We start from the raw sequence: 19,998 nt of genomic DNA on the forward strand, positions 1-19,998 counted from the left end.
TGAAGCAATAGAGGGGTTAGAATATGACCCCAGAGACCTCCTGGACTGTTCATTTCCACTTAGATCCATGATGGAGAAAGGGAGATGATGTCAAGTAAAAATTTTATTTTTATTTATTTATTTATTTCAAAAATAAATTAAAATAAAATAAATAAAAATAGGTGAAGATTTTCGAAAAAATGAGGAGAGAGAAAGTGGTAAGGAAGTTTTGAAAAAGATATGATTTGGAAAAGATTTTAAATTTTGAAAAAAAAACTGGATTTTTAAAAATAACTTTTGAAAAATGTTTTAAAATTAGAGAGAAAAGATATTTTTGAATTTAGTGAGGAAAGAGAAAAACAATAAAATAGCACAAGATTTAAAATTTTTAGATCTAATGCTCCTTGTTTTCGAAAATTTTAGAGGGAAAAACACCAAGGAACACCAAACTTAAAATTTTAAGATCAAGACACAAGGAAAACTCAAGAACACTTTGAAGACTCACAAGAACACAAGAACATGAAGAAAGGACACCAAACTTAAAATTTTTAGAAAACCAAACTAAAATTTTCGAAAATCAAAGGAAAATCAATAAGAAAACACCAAACTTAAAGTTTGGCACAAAATTTAATAGAGAAATTATTATTTTTGAAAAAGATTTTTAAAAAAGTATACCAAACTGCCACGGACTTAGATCAACGCTCTAGCCAATTGGACAGTAAACGTAACACTTGTTTTGAAGAAGGATATTTTTAACCAAGAACAATAATAAGAGACTCTAAACCAAAAAAAGAAAAATTTTCCTAATCTAAGAAACAAAATAAACCGTCAGTTGTTCAAACACGAACAATCCCCGGCAACGGCGCCAAAAACTTGGTGCACGAATTGTGAATCACACTTTTCACAACTCATACCACTAACCAGCAAGTGCACTGGGTCGTCCAAGTAATACCTTACGTGAGTAAGGGTCGAATCACACGGAGATTGTTGGTTTGAAGCAATCTATGGTTATCTTGCAATTCTTAGTCAGGAAGTCAATTGTATTTATCAGTTGAATTGCGAATAAACAAGAGAGCATGGGTTAAAGGTTACTTATTATGCAGTAATGTAGAATATGTTGGAGTTTTGGAGATGCTTTGTCTTCTGAATCTCTACTTTCCTCTGTCTTCTGATTCACACACGCACGTCCTTCTATGGCAAGCTGTGTGTTGGGGCATCACCGTTGTCAATGGTTACATCCCCTCCTCTTGTGAAAATGGTCCAAATGCTCTGTCATAGCACGGCTAATCATCTGAGGTTCCCGATCATGCTGGAATAGGATTCACCCTCCTTTTGCGTCTGTCACTATGCCCAGCACTCGTGAGTTTGAAGCTCGTCACAGTCATTCAATCCCTGAATCCTACTCGGAATACCACAGACAAGGTTTGGACTTTCCGGATTCTCATGAATGCTGCCATCAATCTAGCTTATACCACAGAGATTCTGATTAAGGAAAATAAGAGATATTCATTCAATCTGATGTAGAACGGAGGTGATTGTCAGACACACGTTCATGGATTGAGGAAGGTGATGAGTTTCACTGATCATCACCTTCTCCATGGTTAGGCGCAAATGGATATCTTAGATAGGAACTCGCATGTTTGAATGGAAAACAGAAATACTTGCATTAATTCATCGAGACACAGCAGAGCTCCTCACCCCCAACAATGGAGTTTAGAGACTCATGCCGTCAAAGAGTACAAAGTTCAGATCTAAAATGTCATGAGATGTCGAATACAATAGTAAAAAGTCCTATTTATAATAAACTAGCTACTAGGGTTTACAGAAGTAAGTAATTGATGCATAAATCCACTTCCGGGGCCCACTTAGTGTGTGCTTGGGCTGAGCTTGAAGTCTACACATGGAGAGGTTATTCTTGGAGTTGAACGCCAACTTTAGTGCCATTTTGGGCGTTGAACTCCACTTTGCAACTTGTTTCTGGCGCTGGACGCCAGAATTGGGCAGAGAGCTGGCGTTGAACGCCAGTTTGCGTCATATAAACTTGGGTAAAGTATAGACTATTATATATTGCTGGAAAACCCTGGATGTCTACTTTCCAACGCAATTGGAAGCGCGCCATGTTGAGTTCTGTAGCTCCAAAAAATCGATTTTGAGTGCAGGGAGGTCAGAATCCAACAGCATCAGCAGTCCTTCTTCAACCTCTGAATCTGATTTTTGCTCAAGTCCCTCAATTTCAGCCAGAAAATACCTGAAATCACAGAAAAACACAAAAACTCATAGCAAAGTCCAGAAATGTGAATTTAACATAAAAACTAATGAAAACATCCCTAAAAGTAGCCAGATTCTACTAAAAACATACTAAAAACAATGCCAAAAAGCGTATAAATTATCCCCTCATCAATTCCATTATAAGATACTCACTCGTACTTCAATCTGGAGAATGATATGATCCGTGACACTCATCATTATTCTCAATTCTATGAACGCGTGCCTGACAACCACTTCCGTTCTATCTGAGCTCAACGTAGTCATTGGGCGACAGCTTGAGTGCGTATCTCTTGGGTATCTAATACACAGACCGAGTCCGTGAGATTAGTATCTTTGTGGTATAGGCTTGAACCAATTGGCAGCATTCCTGGGATCCGAAAAGTCTAAACCTTGTCTGTGGTATTCCGACTAGGTTCTGGGAAGGGATGACTGTGAAGAGCTTCAAACCTACGAATGTTGGGCGCAGTGACAGTATGCAAAAGGACAAGGGTCCTATTCCGACGCTAGTGGGAACTGATAGATGATTATCTGTGCGGTAGCTGTACATGGTATTTTTCATCCGAGACGAGAAATCTGACAGTTGATTAGTCGTGCAGAGATCGTACCTGGTATTTTTCATCCGAGAGGATCATACAGCTTGCCATGAAAGGGAGCACGCATGATTGGAAGAAGGCAATAGGAAAGCAGAGGTTCAGAAGCAACAAAGCATCTCCAGACGCTTATCTGAAATTCCCACCAATGAATTACATAAGTAACTTTATTTTATTTTATGTTTTATTTATCTTTTAATTATCAAAACCTCATAATCATTCGAATCCGCCTGACTGAGATTTACAAGATGACCATAACCTGCTTCAAGCCAACAGTCTCTGTGGGATCGACCCTTACTCACGTAAGGTATTACTTGGACGACCCAATGCACTTGGTGGTTAGTTGTGGGGAGTTGTGAAAAGTGTGAATCACAATTTTGTCTACCAATTAGTATGGAAATATAGACAGTGAATAACAAAAATTAAAATGCTAAATGAAAAGAAGAAAATAATAAACTGAAATTAAAGGAATTAGCAAGGAAACTAAAATTGCATAATCTAACTATCAATCAATTTAGTCATTGTCAAATTCAAACCAATCTCCGGCAACGGCGCCATAAAACTTGATGACCGAAATTCACTCACTAATAAATGAATTCGTTCTTTGGCAAGCGCACCAAATATCGTCAAGTAATAACCCACTAGGAGTGGGATCAAATCCATAGAGATTGGTAGATTTGAGAAACTTTAATTCATGGATCAATTAGTCAAGCTAATCAAGAATGATTGGTATTGCAGAATAGTAAATGACTTAAAATAAAAGAAAGGAAATAAGTGCAGAAACTTAAAGAGAAAGAAAGTAAATTATAGAATTATAAATGACTGAATGTAAATGGGGGAATGTGATGATAACTGAAATTTAAGAAAGCAGTAAAGAATGGGTAAGATAAGAATAGGGAAAATTCATTGAAGTTGGGAGATATTGTTCTCTCTGGATTAAAATCAGATCATCTCATCTTCAATCATGCAACTCATTGACCTTTTGGCAATCATGATTGATTGAATCCCAATTCCTTGGTGATTCAATCTCTCAAATCTTGATAATCAGCCAATTCCTTGGTCTAATTGCTCATGAAAAGAGATAGGCTTGGTCCCTAATTTTACCACACATCATCATAGATCCATTTAATTGGGCAGATTTCATGTCATTATATCCAATCCCAAAAACCCAGATCTACTCAATGTGAGAGGGAATTTCAAGCATGGTTTTATGATTCCTCTTCCAAGGTTCACATAAAACCCAATTTGTATTCAGCCTCTTTTCCAAGATGACTAAACACTAAGAATGAAGAACAAAATTTCTTCTAGCAAATCAAAGAGAAGATGAAGAGAAGAAGAAATTCACTATCAATTAATCCATCAAGTACAATAGAGCTCCCTCCCCCAATGAGAGGGAAGTTAGCTACTTATAGCTCTGTATAGAATGGAAATTCAAAACTAGAAAATAAAGCTAAGTACAAAAGTGAAAGATAAAAGCTCCAAAACTCTCCAAAAGCTAAGAGTGAAGTAAAAGTTCCAAAAGTCCCTTTCCAATTCAAGTCACCACCTATTTATACAAGTTTTCTATGAGTCTTCAGGTGTACTTGCATGATCTAAAAGTGGGCCTTTCTAATTTGCAATCAGTATGACCCATTTTGGCTGAACAATGTGCTTCCAGGAGAATGTCGCGCTCTTTGAGATAACAGAGCGCTCTGGCACCCATGCGTACAAGTCCTACATGCGTGCGCATCCTACACGCGTGCGCGTCCCTCAGCATTTTACTCATCCACGCATACGCGTGACCTACGCGTGCGCGTCACCTCTTCATTCAGCACTAGTCACGCGTACGCGTCTCCTATGCATACGCGTCCTCTTCATGGCGCTCACTTTGTGAACGTAGCGCTCTTGAAATGAACGCTCTACCATGTGTACGCGTTACCCACGCGTACGCGTGGCCTTCAAAAGTCTACTTCCACGCTTCTGCTTAGTTCACGCGTTCGCGTATATTTTCACAAACGCCACATCCACGCGTACGCGTCATGCACGCGTACACATCGGTGGCAAATCTTCAATCCCAACTTTCAAAGTGTCGCAGACACTCTTTTGTTGAGAACGTAGCGCTAGTTAAAAGAGAGTGCTCCCTCATATCCACACGTATGCGTGGTCTTCCAAAAATCATATTTCGACGTGTATGCATCACCCACGCCTATGCGTCACTAGCAAACATTCTTGGTAAAGAACACAGTGTTCTTTGAAAGAGAGCGTAGTGCTCCCTGTTTCATCCCTTTTTTGTTCTTTTTTCACCTGAAATTTCAGCCAAAACTCATTTCAAAGCAATGTTCATAAATTAATCATATAGCACATATAATTGCATCCATGAATGAGATTTCACCAATTCTATGGTCCTTTTAAATAAGAGAAAGAGGTAAAGGACGTAAGTCATCAATGCCTAGAACTTAAATCAGATTCCGGTAGTTAGAGACTTTCCAGAAGTATTCCCGGAGGATATTCCTGAGTTTCTGATGACTTGCATCATCGACCTCTTCTTCTTATCTAAAAGGGCCATAAAAAGAGCATAATCTCATTAATCAATGCAATTTCATAAACCAAATGATATATATTATGGTACATTGCTTTGAAATGGGTTTGTGCTGAATTTTAGGTGAAAAGAGCAACAAAAGGGGAAGAAAATAACAAAAACTTCTGGGTGTGCCACTTGAAGCTCTGGGCGTGGCACGCCAAGCTTTTGAACCAACTCTCAACAATGGGCATGCCACTTGAAGCTCTGGGTGTGGCACACCAGGCTTAAGTTCCAGAGGAGTAATTTTGAGCCTACTATGGGCGTGGCACGCCAAGAAGTGGGCGTGGCACGCCGGGGCATATGCCAGCCTGACCTTCTCTCACTCAAATGACAATATCTTGAGATACACAACTCCAAATGTGGTGATTCTAGTGCCATTAGAAAGTAGACATTCAGGGCTTTTCAACCATATATAACACTTTATAATGAACACTGGAATTGAGGAAGATATTGACCCCGAAAACATAAGAAGAAAAATACGTCACCGCAGAGTTACCAGCCTGACCTCTTCATCTTCAAAGGAACATAACTTGATTTGTAGAGGTCTAAATGATCTAATTTTGGTAGCGTTAGAAAGATGACATCAAGAGATTTCCAATGATATATAACACTCCAAGGTAGACGTTAAAAATGAAGGTGAAAAAGGCCATTATTTCAGCGTTGCAAAACCTGGGTGTGCCACTTGATATCGAAGGCATGGCACGCCAGCTCCATTTTTATAATGGGCGTGGCACACCGGGTTCTGGGTATGGCACGCCAGTTCTAATGGCTAGAAATCATCATTGAAGGCGTGGCACACCAAAGAGTAGGCGTGGCATGCCAGTTTCATAATATATGGGCGTGGCACGCCAAAGAGTGGGAATGGCACGCTGGGGTACTGACAGACTGACCTCTTCACCTTCAAATGGGCATAACTTGAGCTACAGAGGTCTCAATGAGTTGATTCAAGTGGTGTTGGAAATCTGACATCCAGAGCTTTCTAACAATATTTAATACTTTATAGTGGACATTCATTTTGAGGCGTAACCAACTCCATACTTTCAATGTTGTAAAGCGGGTCATACTCCAAAGAGCAAAATCAAGTGGGAGTGGCACTTGAAACCACACGCCAACTTCTCCCTGTAGCCCCCAACCTTCAATTAAGCCCACTCCAACTCTCATTCAAGCCACACTTATCAATCAATTAAGGCCATAAGAAGAATCTAGAATAGTTTATTTTCATTTCATTGTAATTTGCTTTTCATTTTATTTAAGTTTGTAATTTAGGAGAGCCTATATAAAGGCCTTAGTTTTATAGAATTAAAAGGGGATTTTTCTGGACACTCCACTGGGAGGGGTCTTCAAACTCCCTCTTCTCACCATCATCATCTTCTTCTTTTCTTTCTTACTTGTAAATATTTTAGTTATGAATTACTAACTCTTTCCATTGGGAAAGAGAGCTCTATTGTTTTTCAATGGATTGATTGTTTTTATTCTTCTTCTTCTATTAATCTCTCTTTGATTTACTAGAATAGCATTCAGTTATCTTGGAAAAGAGATTGAATGCAATTGGGTTTTATGGGAACCTTGGAAAAGGAAACATAAAACCATGCTTGAAATTCTTTCTCACACTTGAGTAAGATCTGGGTTTTGGTGTTTGGATATGGTGACATATAATCCTCCCTCTACTTGGACCTATGATGATGTGTGGTATAATCAGGGACCATTCTTCATCTCTTCTCATGAGCAGTTAGACCAAGGAATTGGCTATTGATCAAGATTTGAGAAATTGAGTCACCAAGGAATTGGGACTCAATCAATCATGATTGCCAAGAGGTCAATGAGTTGCATGATTGAAGATGAGATGAAATCAATTAATTTGGAGAATGCAATATCTCTTGATCCTAATGTTTATTTTATCTTTCTTTCTTTTATTTACTTTATGGTTATTTACATTTTCTGCACTTTACATTTGCAGCACTTTACTTTCTTGTACTTTACTTTCCTTGCCATTTACTTCCTTGCACTTTATTGCTTTCCTTTACTTTCATACAATTTACAATTTTGTTTGCTTATCACTTCAAAAATTGAATAGTCTAACTAGAATAATCAATTAACTATTGTTTGCTTTAATCTGTTAATCTCTGTGGGATTCGACCCCACTCCTAGTGGGTTATTACTTGACGATATTTGGTGCACATGCCAAAGAACGGATTCATTTTATATGGATAGTGAATTCCGATCATCAAGTTTCCACCTTAAAGGAAGTTTGAATTCGTGATTGAATTGGTGCCGGGAGCCAGACCAGTGTCGATTGCGCCATATCAGATGGCTCTGATAGAGCTGGCCGAATTAAAGACTCAGTTGGAAGAGCTTCTGAACAAGAGGTTCATTCGACAGAGTGTATCAACATGGGGAGCGCCAGTTTTATTGGTGAAGAAGAAGGATGGAGGAATGAGATTATGCGTGAATTACCGACAGTTGAACAAAGTAACTACGAAGAATAAGTACTCGCTGCCAAGGATAGATGCTTGATGGATCAACTGCAAGGAGCTGGGTGTTTTCCAAGATTGATTTGAGATCCGGTTACCATCAGATAAGGGTGAAGGAGGGTGATATCCCTAAGACTGCATTTAGGACGCGCTATGGGCACTACGAGTTTGCGGTGATGTCTTTTGGATTAACAAATACACCTGCTATATTCATGAATTACATGAACAGAGTCTTTCGTCCCTTTTTGGACAAATTCGTGGTAGTTTTCATAGACGATATCTTAGTTTATTCTAAGACGGTGAAGGAGCATGAGGAACACTTGAGGATTGTGTTGTAAATCTTAAAAGAGTGAAAATTGTATGCTAAGTTGTCGAAGTGCGAGTTCTGGAAGGAGGAAGTGAAGTCCCTCGGTCACGTTGTGAGCAAAGGAGGAATAGTTGTCGATCCTTCGAAGGTAGAAGCGGTAATGGAATGGGAAAGACCAACGACGATGACTGAAGTCCAAAGCTTCTTGGGTTTAGCTAGATATTACCGAAGATTTATTGAACGATTTTCCCAAATAGCACTGCCGAAGATTTATTGAAGGATTTTGCCGGAACCGCATGAACCATTTGAAGTATATTGCGATGCTTCCTTGAAGGGTTTGGGTTGCGTGTTGATGCAACACCGGAATGTGGTGGCTTACGCATCGCGTCAGCTGAGACCGCATGAGATAAATTACCCAACTCATGATTTTGAATTAGTGGCGATTGTGTTTGCATAGAAGATTTAGAGACTGGTGCGTGGTAGAAGTTAGGCCAATTAAGAGATTTTAAATAAGAGAGCAGCGTTGCAAGTATAGCTCTTAACCAGCTAAAATCCGCCTCACCAATTTAGAAAGGTCTCACAAAAATTAAGAATAAAAATACCGGGAGTATGAATCCCAGGTCGTCTCCCAACGAGTTGCAGAAAAGGGTGCTATTTTATTAATTAGGAATTTCTGAGAGTTTTGAGAGTTGATTAATGAGCAATTAAATAATTGTAAATTAAAGCAATAAAAATAAACTAAGAATAATTATTGATATTCTAAATAAAAAACCTTGACTGGAGGAATGATTAATTGGAAGTTCTATCCTTGTTGGGATCTCTGAAGTGTAGAATTAAAAAGGTTGTTATTTTCACTTAGTTAACCCTTACGAAATAAAGGAAAGTCAAGTGATTAAGCTAACCCTTATTTGCAAATCCTAGTCCTCTCCCTTCGGAAGGTCTAGCGTTAGTAAATACAGAACAAGCCAACAACTTCTAGATTAATCAACACTTAAGCCTTCTAACTCAAGTGTCTCCTCTTAATCAACCCCATGTCAAGTATTGGATCTACTCCATTGACATGAATATAACGCTCATAAAAATATAAGAAGACATGATTAATTTAAATAAAATAAGGATTCAAAATTAATTAAAAATAAAAGCAATTCTCTGCATTAACAATCCATGAAAATAATCCAATTACTACTTTAAGAATTAAGAATATGTTATAAATAAGTAAAAGAGTAAGTAAAGAAACAAACTAGAATAATGTCTTCAACGGAGGTAATTACTTCTTCAATATCCAAAAGCATAAAACTAATTAACTATGAATGTAGAGAAAACCTAAAACTATCCTCATGAGAATATGTAAATCTAATCTATATGTAGATGTATGTTGAGTCTCTGCATGTTCCCTAGCTTTATTCTGTGTTTCTGGGCCGAAAACTGGGTCAAAACGCGGCCCGAAATTGCCCCCAGCGTTTTCTGTTAATTCTGCAGATTGCGTAGGTCACGCGTATGCGTCGTCCACACGATCACGTCATTCGTCCAAACTCCAATCCACGCGTACGCGTCAGGCACACGCACGCATCGCTGCGATTTTCTTCATTCCACGCGCTCGTGTGGGCCATGCGCGCGCGTCAGTGTTCACTGGTCATCTCCTTAGTTTCTTGTGTTCCTTCCATTTTTGCAAGCTTCCTCTTCATTGTCAAAGCCATTTCTGCCCTATAAAGCCTGAAACACTTAACACAAGGATCACGACATTGAATGGTATATAGGAGAATTAAAATATATAAATTAAGGATCTTTGGAAAGCAAGTTTTCAACCATAAAACAAACTAGGAAGGAATTATAAAATCATGCAATTAGTATGAATAAGTAGGTGATGACTTGATGAAACCACTCAATCAAACACAAGATAAACCATAAAATAGTGGTTTATCAACCTCCCCACACTTAAACATTAGCATGTTCTCATGCTTAGCTTAAGGAGATAAAACAAATGAGTAGGGAAAAGTAAGACTCATATAATGCAATGCAATATAACCTATGTATATGAATGCAGCTATATGATAAAATGATTTTGTCTACTTAGTCAAAAAATAAATAAGTTCTTTCAAGATAAAAATAAATCAAATTTCACTAACTCAAATTATACAATAAAAGCAAGTAAACTTGTAGGAAGACAGCTTATGAAAGCAGGGAACATAGGATTAAGCATTGAACCCTCGCTTGATGGTGTATGTGCACTCTAGTCTCTCTAGTGTATAGGGTAATCACTCTACTTTTCTCTAATCATGCTTTCGAAACCTTGTTCTTCACCTAACCAATCAACAAGTATTTAATGTACTGATGCAAATATCATGAGGTCTTTTCAAGGTTGTAATGGGGCCAAGGTAAAGGTTAGGGTATATATATGACTAAGTGAGCTATAAATTGAATCTTTGATCAACCTAAGCTATCACCTAACATACATACTCTATTTTCTTCTTAGATCATCCTTAACTAATGCATCAACTTTTTCTCTTAACTTGTATCACATATGCATTGATTTTTCATTAAAGTTAACTTAGCATTGGGGTAATTTTGTCCCCTTATTCATTTATCTAATTACTTATTTATTTGAATATTTTTGGATTTTTTTATTTTTTATTTTTATTTTTTTTATGACTAGGAAAATAAACATAGCTTATCAATGCACGTTGATTTATAATTTTTCTAGTTTTACATGAGTAGGTGCCTAAATTCCCAACATTTTATCATGACACAATTCCTTATTAACCAATATTCCCATAGTTTCCCACACTTTAATTGATATACATTTTTTATCTTAAGCTAACCAAAGATTCAATTTGGGGTAATTAACTTGTTTTTCCGCTTAAGGCTAGTAATGTGGTAAAATATAGAACAAAGGGGATTAAAAGGCTCAAAGTTGGCTAACAAAGGTAAATGGAAGGGTAGGCTATTTGGGGTAAGTGAGTTAATAAAATAAATGGCCTCAATCATATGCATGCATATAACACATTAAATATTGGACATATAGAATAGAACAAAATATAGATTACAATCACAGAGAAGCAAACACACAAGAATAAAAATTTTATGGTTAAATAATGTAACTATTTTATTAAGCTCAAGTCTCACAGGTTGTGTGTTCTAGCTTTTAACTATGTTCCAAATACAACTTTCTAAACAAGTTTAACACAAAAGTTCCGATTTAAATTAGTGAAAATTTTCAAAAAAAATAGGGTCTTAAAAAGAAACTTATTAATTTCTAACCAATTAGAACATGCATGAAAATAACTTATTACTATGCAATTTTATCATATTATAACAAAAGAAAAATTAAATAAATATCCTATTTTATTGGTGCTAAGATAGAGAAATTACCTCCGAAAGTCAGGTACTGACCGACCTCCCCACACTTAAAGCTTGGCACTGTCCTTGGTGCCATTAGTCAGGAACAACAGGGGTTTGGTAGCAGCATCTCCACAATCGGGACCGTCATGGCTCCCTGTGCTGGTAAATGAAGTAGAGTCTGGGGTGTCTGGTTCTTCTTCAGGTGGGAGGTTACCAACAAGCAGCTCCTTGAGGTACGTAAATCGGCGCTTGTTACGATGCTCCCTTTGCTTTCCTTTCTGGTCAAGCCGGTCTAGCCTCTTAATTATCTGATGGAGCAGTTGGTTTGTTGAAGGTGCTTGTGATGTGGAAGGAGAAGGAATATCTTCGGCCGGGCCTACAGGCCGGCCAGGAGTGGCTGCTGGAGGTCTAATATGTTCCCATTAGGGACTATCTGATCATCTCGTGGAATCATGGCCTTGGTGTCCCCAGCTTTGTAGGAGACTCCGGCTGCTGAGACTAGATTTGAAACTAAGGCAGGAAAAGGTAGGTTGCCCGCAATCTGTACGTGTCCCATAGCATGCCGAATGTGTCTTGGTAAATTGAGGTGCTGGTCTGTAAGGATACACCAAAGTAAAACAGCCATGTCTGTGGTGAAGGAGGACTCGTGAGTGCTCGGAAAGACGTAATGGAACATAATCTGTGCCCATACTCAAGCCTCTAAAGTGAGTGCAGAAGCCAAAATGCTCTTAGGTCGAGATCGATGGTATCCATAGATCCATCTGCTGCCAGGTTGTGCTATAACTCTGAGAATGGTGTCCTAGTCAAATTGGTATGTCTGCCGTTTGAATGAGGCTTCTTGGAATGCGTCCAATCCTTCTGGTGAAGGGGGAAGATCTAAAGCTCTTTGAATGGCATCTTCTGTTATGGGAACTTACTTCTGACGGACATAGACAGACTGCATGGTTGGCATATGGAAATTGGAGTAGAATTCAACTACCCATGAAAGATTAACCTACTTTGGCTGTCTCCGTAGGAATCCCTAATGTCTTCGTTCAATTCGAGGCTCAACAAATTCAATAATGTTGGTCGGGAGGATGAGAAGGTATTTGTTATTATAATTTCTTTCAGCCAGGATAGGGAACATCTGCTTGCAGTAGCGGTTAGGGAACCACGCAGTCTCCTTTACTGGGAAAGCTTTCTCTTTTTTATCGACCTTGATGATCCTCTTGATTCATTTTGTTGAGGGCTTAACTGCTGTTGAAGATGGCTCTGCCACTAGTGCTATTTTTGTTCCTTTCCTTGCTGGTGGTTTTGGAGTAGCTTTCTCTTTACCCTTCTTGGTGGCTGGTGCGCAGAAATTGTGATTACACTTTAATTATGTAAAATTCATTGCTCTTTCTTTCCCTGGTAATGGCGCCAAAAACATGATGCCAATACCATGGTTCACAACTTTGCACAACTAACCAGCAAGTGCACTGGGTCGTCCAAGTAATACCTTACGTGAGTAAGGGTCGAATCCCACGGAGATTGTTGGTATGAAGCAAGCTATGGTCACCTTGCAAATCTCAGTCAGGTAGGGTTAAATGTGATTGGATTAGATAATTAAAAGATAAATAATAAAGGATAGAAATACTTATGTAATTCATTGGTGAGAATTTCAGATAAGCGAATAGAGATGCTTTTCGTTCCTCTGAACCTTTGCTTTCCTGCTGCCTTCATCCAATCAGTCTTACTCCTTTCCATGGCTGGCTTTATGTGATACATCACCATTGTCAATGGCTACTTTCGGTCTTCTCTCGGGAAAATGATCCAAATGCCCTGTCACGGCACGGCTAATCGTCTGGAGGCATCACCCTTGTCAATGGTTTCACCTTATCCTCTCAGTGAAAATGATCAACGCACCCTGTCACGGCACGACTATTCATCTGTCGGTTCTCGATCATGCTGGAATAGGATTTACTATCCTTTTGCGTCTGTCACTAACGCCCAGCACTCGCGAGTTTGAAGCTCGTCACAGTAATCCAATCATTGAATCCTACTCGGAATACCACAGACAAGGTTTAGACCTTCCATATTCTCTTGAATGCCGCCATCATTCTAGCTTACACCACGAAGATTCTGATTAAGAGATCTAAGAGATACTCATTCAATTCTAATGTAGAATGGAAGTGGTTGTCAGGCACGCGTTCATAGGGAATGATGATGATTGTCACGTTCATCACATTCAGGTTGAAGTGTGAATGTATATCTTAGAAGCGAAATAAGATGAATTGAATAGAAAACAGTAGTACTTTGCATTAATCTTTGAGGAACAGCAGAGCTCCACACCTTAATCTATGGAGTGTAGAAACTCTACCATTAAAAATACATAAGTGAAAGGTCCAGGCATGGCCGAATGGCCAGCCCCTCTGATCTAAGAACCAGGCGTCCAAAGATGATCAAAGGATCAAAAGATAATCCAAAGATCCAAAGATTTCTAATACAATAGTAAAAGGTCCTATTTATAATAAACTAGCTACTAGGGTTTACAAAAGTAAGTAATTGATGCATAAATCCACTTCTGGGGCCCACTTGGTGTGTACTTGGGCTGAGCTTGAGTGTTGCACGTGTAGAGGTCCTTTTTGGAGTTGAACGCCAGCTTTTGTGCCAGTTTGGGCGTTGAACTCCACTTTGCAGCTTGTTTCTGGCGCTGGACGCCAGAATTGGGCAGAGAGCTGGCGTTGAACGCCAGTTTGCGTCGTCTAAACTTAGGCAAAGCATGGACTATTATACATTGCTGGAAAGACCTGGATGTCTACTTTCCAAAGAAATTGGAAGCGCGCCATTTCGAGTTTGGTAGCTCCAGAAAATCCACTTTGAGTGCAGGGAGGTCAGAATCCAACAGCATCAGCAGTCCTTCTTCAACCTCTGAATCTGATTTTTGCTCAAGTCCCTCAATTTCAGCCAGAAAATACCTGGAATCACAGAAAAATACACAAACTCATAGTAAAGTCCATAAATATGAATTTAACATAAAAGCTAATGAAGAAATCCCTAAAAGTAACTAGATTCCACTAAAAACATACTAAAAACAATGCCAAAAAGCGTATAAATTATCCGCTCATCACAACACCAAACTTAAATTGTTGCTTGTCCCCAAGAAATTGAAAATCAAATAGGATAAAAAGAAGAGAATATACTATAAATTCCAAACTATCAATGAAACATAGCTTCAATTAGATGAGCGGGACTTGTAGTTTTTTGCCTCTTGAATAGTTTTGGCATCTCACTTTATCCATTGAGGTTCAGAATGATTGGCATCTATAGGAACTCAGAGTTCAGATAGTGTTATTGATTCTCCTAGTTCCGTATGATGATTCTTGAACACAGCTTCTTTATGAGTCTTGGCCGTGGCCCTAAGCACTTTGTTTTCCAGTATTACCACCGGATACATAAATGCCACAGACACATAATTGGGTGAACCTTTTCAGATTGTGACTCAGCTTTGCTAAAGTCCCCAATTAGAGGTGTCCAGGGTTCTTAAGCACACTCTTTTTTTGCTTTGGACCTTGACTTTAACCACTCAGTCTCAAGTTTTCACTTGACACCTACACGCCACAAGCACATGGTTAGGGACAGCTTGGTTTAGCCGCTTAGGCCAGGATTTTATTCCTTTAGGCCCTCCTATCCACTGATGCTCAAAGCCTTGGGATCCTTTTTATTTGCCCTTGCCTTTTGGTTTTAAGGGTTATTGGCTTTTTGCTCTTGTCTCTTGGTTTTAAGAGCTTTTGGCTTTTTCTGCTTGCTTTTTCTTTCTATTTTTTTTTTTGCCTATTTTTTTTTCTGCAAGCTTTGTTCTTTGCTACTTTTTCTTGCTTCAAGAATCATTTTTATGATTTTTCAGATTATCAAATAACATGTCTCCTAGTCATCATTCTTTCAAGAGCCAACATATTTAACATTCTTAAACAACAACTTCAAAAGACATATGCAGTGTTCAAGCATACATTCAGAAAACAAGAAGCATTGTCACCACATCAATATAATTAAGCTAAGTTCAAGGATAAATTCAAAACTCATGTACTTCTTGTTCTTTTGAATTAAAACATTTTTCATTTAAGAGAGGTGATGGATTCATATGACATTCATAACTTTAAGACAAAGTTACTAACTACTAATGATCATGTAATGAAGACACAAACACAGATAAGTACATAACATAGAAAACGAAAAACAGAAGAAATAAGAACAAGGAATGAATCCACCTTAGTGATGGTGGCGTTTCCTTCTTGAGGAACCAATGATGTCCTTGAGCTCTTCTATGTCTCTTCCTTGTCTTTGTTGCTCCTCCCTCATTGCTTTTTGATCTTCTCTAATTTCATGAAGGATGATGGAGTGCTCTTGATGTTCCACCCTTAATTGTCTCATATTGGAACTTAATTCTCCTAGGGAGGTGTTGATTTGCTCCCAATAGTTTTGTGGAGGAAAGTGCATTTGAGGCATCTCCGGGATCTCATGGTGATGAGCTTCATACGCCTCTTGAGCTCCATGAATGGGTTCTCTTGCTTGCTCCATCTTTTTCTTAGTGATGGGCTTGTCCTCTTTAATAAGGATATCTCCCTCTATGTCAATCTCAGCTGAATTGCATAGGTGGCAAATGAGGTGAGGAAAGGCTAACCTTGCCATAGTGGAGGACTTGTCAGCCACCTTGTAGAGTTCTTGAGGTATAATCTCATGAACTTCCACCTCTTCTCCAATCATGATGCTATGAATCATGATGGCCCGGTCTATAGTAACTTCAGACCGGTTGCTAGTGGGAATGATTGAGCATTGAATGAACTCCAACCATCCTCTAGCTACAGGCTTGAGGTCCAATCTTCTTAGTTGAACCAGTTTGCTTTTTGAGTCAATTTTCCATTGAGCTCCTTCTACACATATGTCCATAAGGACTTGGTCCAACCTTTGGTCAAAGTTGACTCTCCTTGTGTAGGGGCGTGCGTTCTCTTTCATGTTTGGCAAGTTGAACGCCAACCTCACATTTTCCGGACTAAAATCTAAGTATTTCCCCCGAACCATTGTAACATAGTTCTTTGGATCCGGGTTCTTACTTTGATCATGGTTCTTGGTGATCCATGCATTGGCATAGAACTCTTGAACCATTAGGATGCCGACTTGTTGGATGGGATTTGTTAGAACTTCCCAACCTCTTCTTTGAATTTCATGTCGGATCTCCGGATACTCATTTCTTTTGAGTTTGAAAGGGACCTCGGGGATCACCTTCTTCTTGGCCATAACATCATAGAAGTGGTCTTGATGGGCTTTGGAGATGAACCTTTCCATCTCCCATGACTCGGAGGTGGAAGCTTTTGTCTTCCCTTTTCCCTTTCTAGAGGATTCTCCGGTCTTAGGTGCCATCAATGGTAATGGAAAAACAAAAAGCTTATGCTTTTACCACACCAAACTTAGAATGTTTGCTCGCCCTAGAGCAAGAGAAGAAAGAATAGATGAATAAGAAGAAGAAAATATGAAGGAAAAGAGGGAGAGTGTATTCGGCCAAGAAGGGGAAGAGAGGGTTGTAGTGTGTGAAAATGAAGAAGAATGGAAGGCTTTATATAGGGGAGGGAGGGGGGTTAAGTTTCGGCCATATAGGGTAGGTTTGAGTGGGAAATTGATTTTGAATTTTAAAGGTAGGTGGAGTTTATGAGGTAGGTTTATGGGGAAGAGAGGATGGATGGGAGTGGTGTAGAGGTGATGGGGAAGAGAGATTGAGGTGATTGGTGAAGGGTTTTGGGGAAGAGTGTTTATGGGATTGTGTGAAAGAGGGGTGAGAAGAGAGTGAGTGGAGGTAGGTGGGGATCCTGTAGGGTCCACAGATCTTGAGATGATCCTGTGGGGTCCACAGATCCTGAGATGATCCTGTGGGGTCCACAGATCCTGAGGTGTTCAAGGATTTACAACCTTGCACCAAATTAGGCATGTAAAATGCCCTTGCACACAACTCTGGGCATTCAACGCCAGGTTGGTGCCCATTTTGGGCGTTCAACGCCCATTTGTTGGCCATTTCTGGCGTTGAACGCCAGAACCATGCTTGTTCTGGGCGTTCAGCGCCAGCTCTTCTCCAGGGTGCCATTTTGGCGTTCAGCGCCCAGATGATGCCCATTTTGGGCGTTCAGCGTCCAGATACTGCCCATTTTGGGCGTTCAGCGCCAGAACCATGCTCTGTTCTGGCGTTGAACGCCAGGCAGATGCTTCCTCCAGGGTGTGATTTTTCTTCTGCTGTTTTTGATTCCGTTTTCAATTTTTATATTTATTTTGTGACTCCACATGATCATCAACCTATAAAGACCTATAACTAAGAAAAATATAGTTAGATAAATAAAAATTGGGTTGCCTCCCAACAAGCGCTTCTTTAATGTCAATAGCTTGACAGTGGGCTCTCATGGAGCCTCACAGATGTTCAGAGCATTGTTGAGACTCTCCAACACCAAACTTAGAGTTTGGATATGGGAGTTCAACACCAAACTTAGAGTTTGGTTGTGGCCTCCCAACACCAAACTTAGAGTTTGACTGTGGGGGCTCTGTTTGACTCTGCTTTGAGAGAAGCTTTTTATGCTTCCTCTCCATGGATGCAGAGAGAGATCCTTGAGTTGTAAACACAAGGTTGTCCTCATTCAATTGAAGGATTAATTCTCCTCTGTCCACATGAATCACAGCTCTTGTTGTGGCTAGGAAAGGTCTTCCTAGGATGATGGATTCATCCTCTTCCTTTCTAGTATCCAGGACTATGAAATCAGCAGGGATGTAAAGGCCTTCAATCTTTACTAACACGTCCTCTACTTGTCCATAAGCCTGTTTTCTTGAATTATCTGCCATCTCTAATGAGATTCTAGCAGCTTGCACCCCATAGATTCCCAGTTTCTCTATTACAGAGAGGGGCATGAGGTTTATTCCTGAACCAAGGTCACACAGAGCCTTAAAGATCATGGTGCCTATGGTACAAGGTATTATGAACTTTCCAGGATCCTGTCTCTTCTGAGGCAATGTCAGTTGATCCAGATCACTTAGTTCATTGGTGAACAAGGGACGTTCATCTTCCCAAGTTTCAATACCAAATAATTTGGCATTCAGCTTCATGATTGCACCAAAAAACTTGGCAGTTTGCTCTTCAGTGACATCCTCATTCTCTTCACAAGAGGAATACTCATTAGAGTTCATGAATGGCATAAGGAGGTTCAATGGAATCTCTATGGTCTCTAGATGAGCCTCAGAGTCTTTTGGTTCCTCAGAGGGAAACTTCTTATTGATCACTGGACGTCCCAGGAGGTCTTCCTCCTTGGGAATCACGTCTTCTCCTTCCCTTACAGGTTCGGCCATGGTGCTTATGTCAATGGCCTTTCACTCTCCTTTTGGATTCTCTTCTGTATTGCTTGGGAGAGTACTAGGAGGGATTTCAGTGATCCTTTTACTCAGCTGGCCCACTTGTGCTTGCAGATTTCTAATGGAAGACCTTGTTTCATTCATGAAACTTACAGTGGTCTTGGATAGATCAGAGACTAAGTTTGCTAAATTAGAAGTATTTTGTTCAGAGTTCTCTGTCTGTTGCTTAGTAGATGATGGAAAAGGTTTATTATTGTTAAACCTGTTTCTTCCACCATTATTAAAGCCTTGTTGAGGCCTTTGATCCTTCCATGTGAGATTTGGATGATTTCTCCATGATGGATTATAGGTGTTTCCATAAGGTTCACCTAAGTAATTCACCTCTGCTATTGCAGGGTTTTCAGGATCATAAGCTTCTTCTGCATAAGAAGCCTCTTGAGTACTGTTGGATGCAGCTTGCATTCCATTCAGACTCTGAGAAATCATATTGACTTGCTGAGTTAATATTTTGTTCTGAGCCAATATGGCATTCAGAGTATCAACTTCAAGAACTCCCTTCTTCATAGGCGTCCCATTACTCACAGGATTCCTCTCAGAAGTGTACATGAACTGGTTATTAGCAACCATGTCAATGAGTTCTTGAGCTTCTGCAGGCATTTTCTTTAGGTGAATGGATCCACCTGCAGAAGTATCCAATGACATCTTTGATAGCTCAGATAAACCATCATAGAATATATCCAGGATGGTCCATTCTGAAAGCATGTCAAAAGGACACTTTTTGGTCAACTGTTTATATCTTTCTCAAGCTTCATAGAGGGATTCACCATCTTTTTGTTTGAAGGTTTGAACATCCACTCTAAGCTTGCTCAGAGGAAAGAACTTGGCTAAGAAAGCCGTGACCAGCTTATCCCAAGAGTTCAGGCTGTCTTTGGGTTGAGAGTCCAACCACACTCTAGCTCTGTCTCTTATAGTAAAAGGGAAAAGCATGAGCCTGTAGACTTCAGGATCTACTCCATTAGTCTTAACAGTATCACAGATCTGCAAGAATTCAGTTAAGAACTGAAAAGGATCTTCAGATGGAAGTCCATGAAACTTGCAGTTCTGCTGCATCAGAGAAACTAGCTGAGGTTTCAGCTCAAAGTTGTT

The 19,998-nt window shown here is 39.5% G+C and overlaps 1 non-coding gene across 1 annotated transcript; it reads left to right on the forward strand.

Moving 5' to 3' along the window:
- The first annotated feature begins 19,608 nt into the window (after nt 1-19,608).
- On the forward strand, nt 19,609-19,716 carry LOC148567847 (small nucleolar RNA R71). Its single transcript, XR_015882178.1, has one exon. It is a non-coding gene; the product is annotated as a small nucleolar RNA R71 (small nucleolar RNA).
- The last annotated feature ends 282 nt before the right edge of the window (nt 19,717-19,998 follow it).

This window comes from Arachis ipaensis, chromosome B4, assembly GCF_059453495.1.
Source record: "Arachis ipaensis isolate K30076 ecotype BB chromosome B4, ASM5945349v1, whole genome shotgun sequence".
Lineage (NCBI taxonomy): Eukaryota > Viridiplantae > Streptophyta > Magnoliopsida > Fabales > Fabaceae > Arachis > Arachis ipaensis.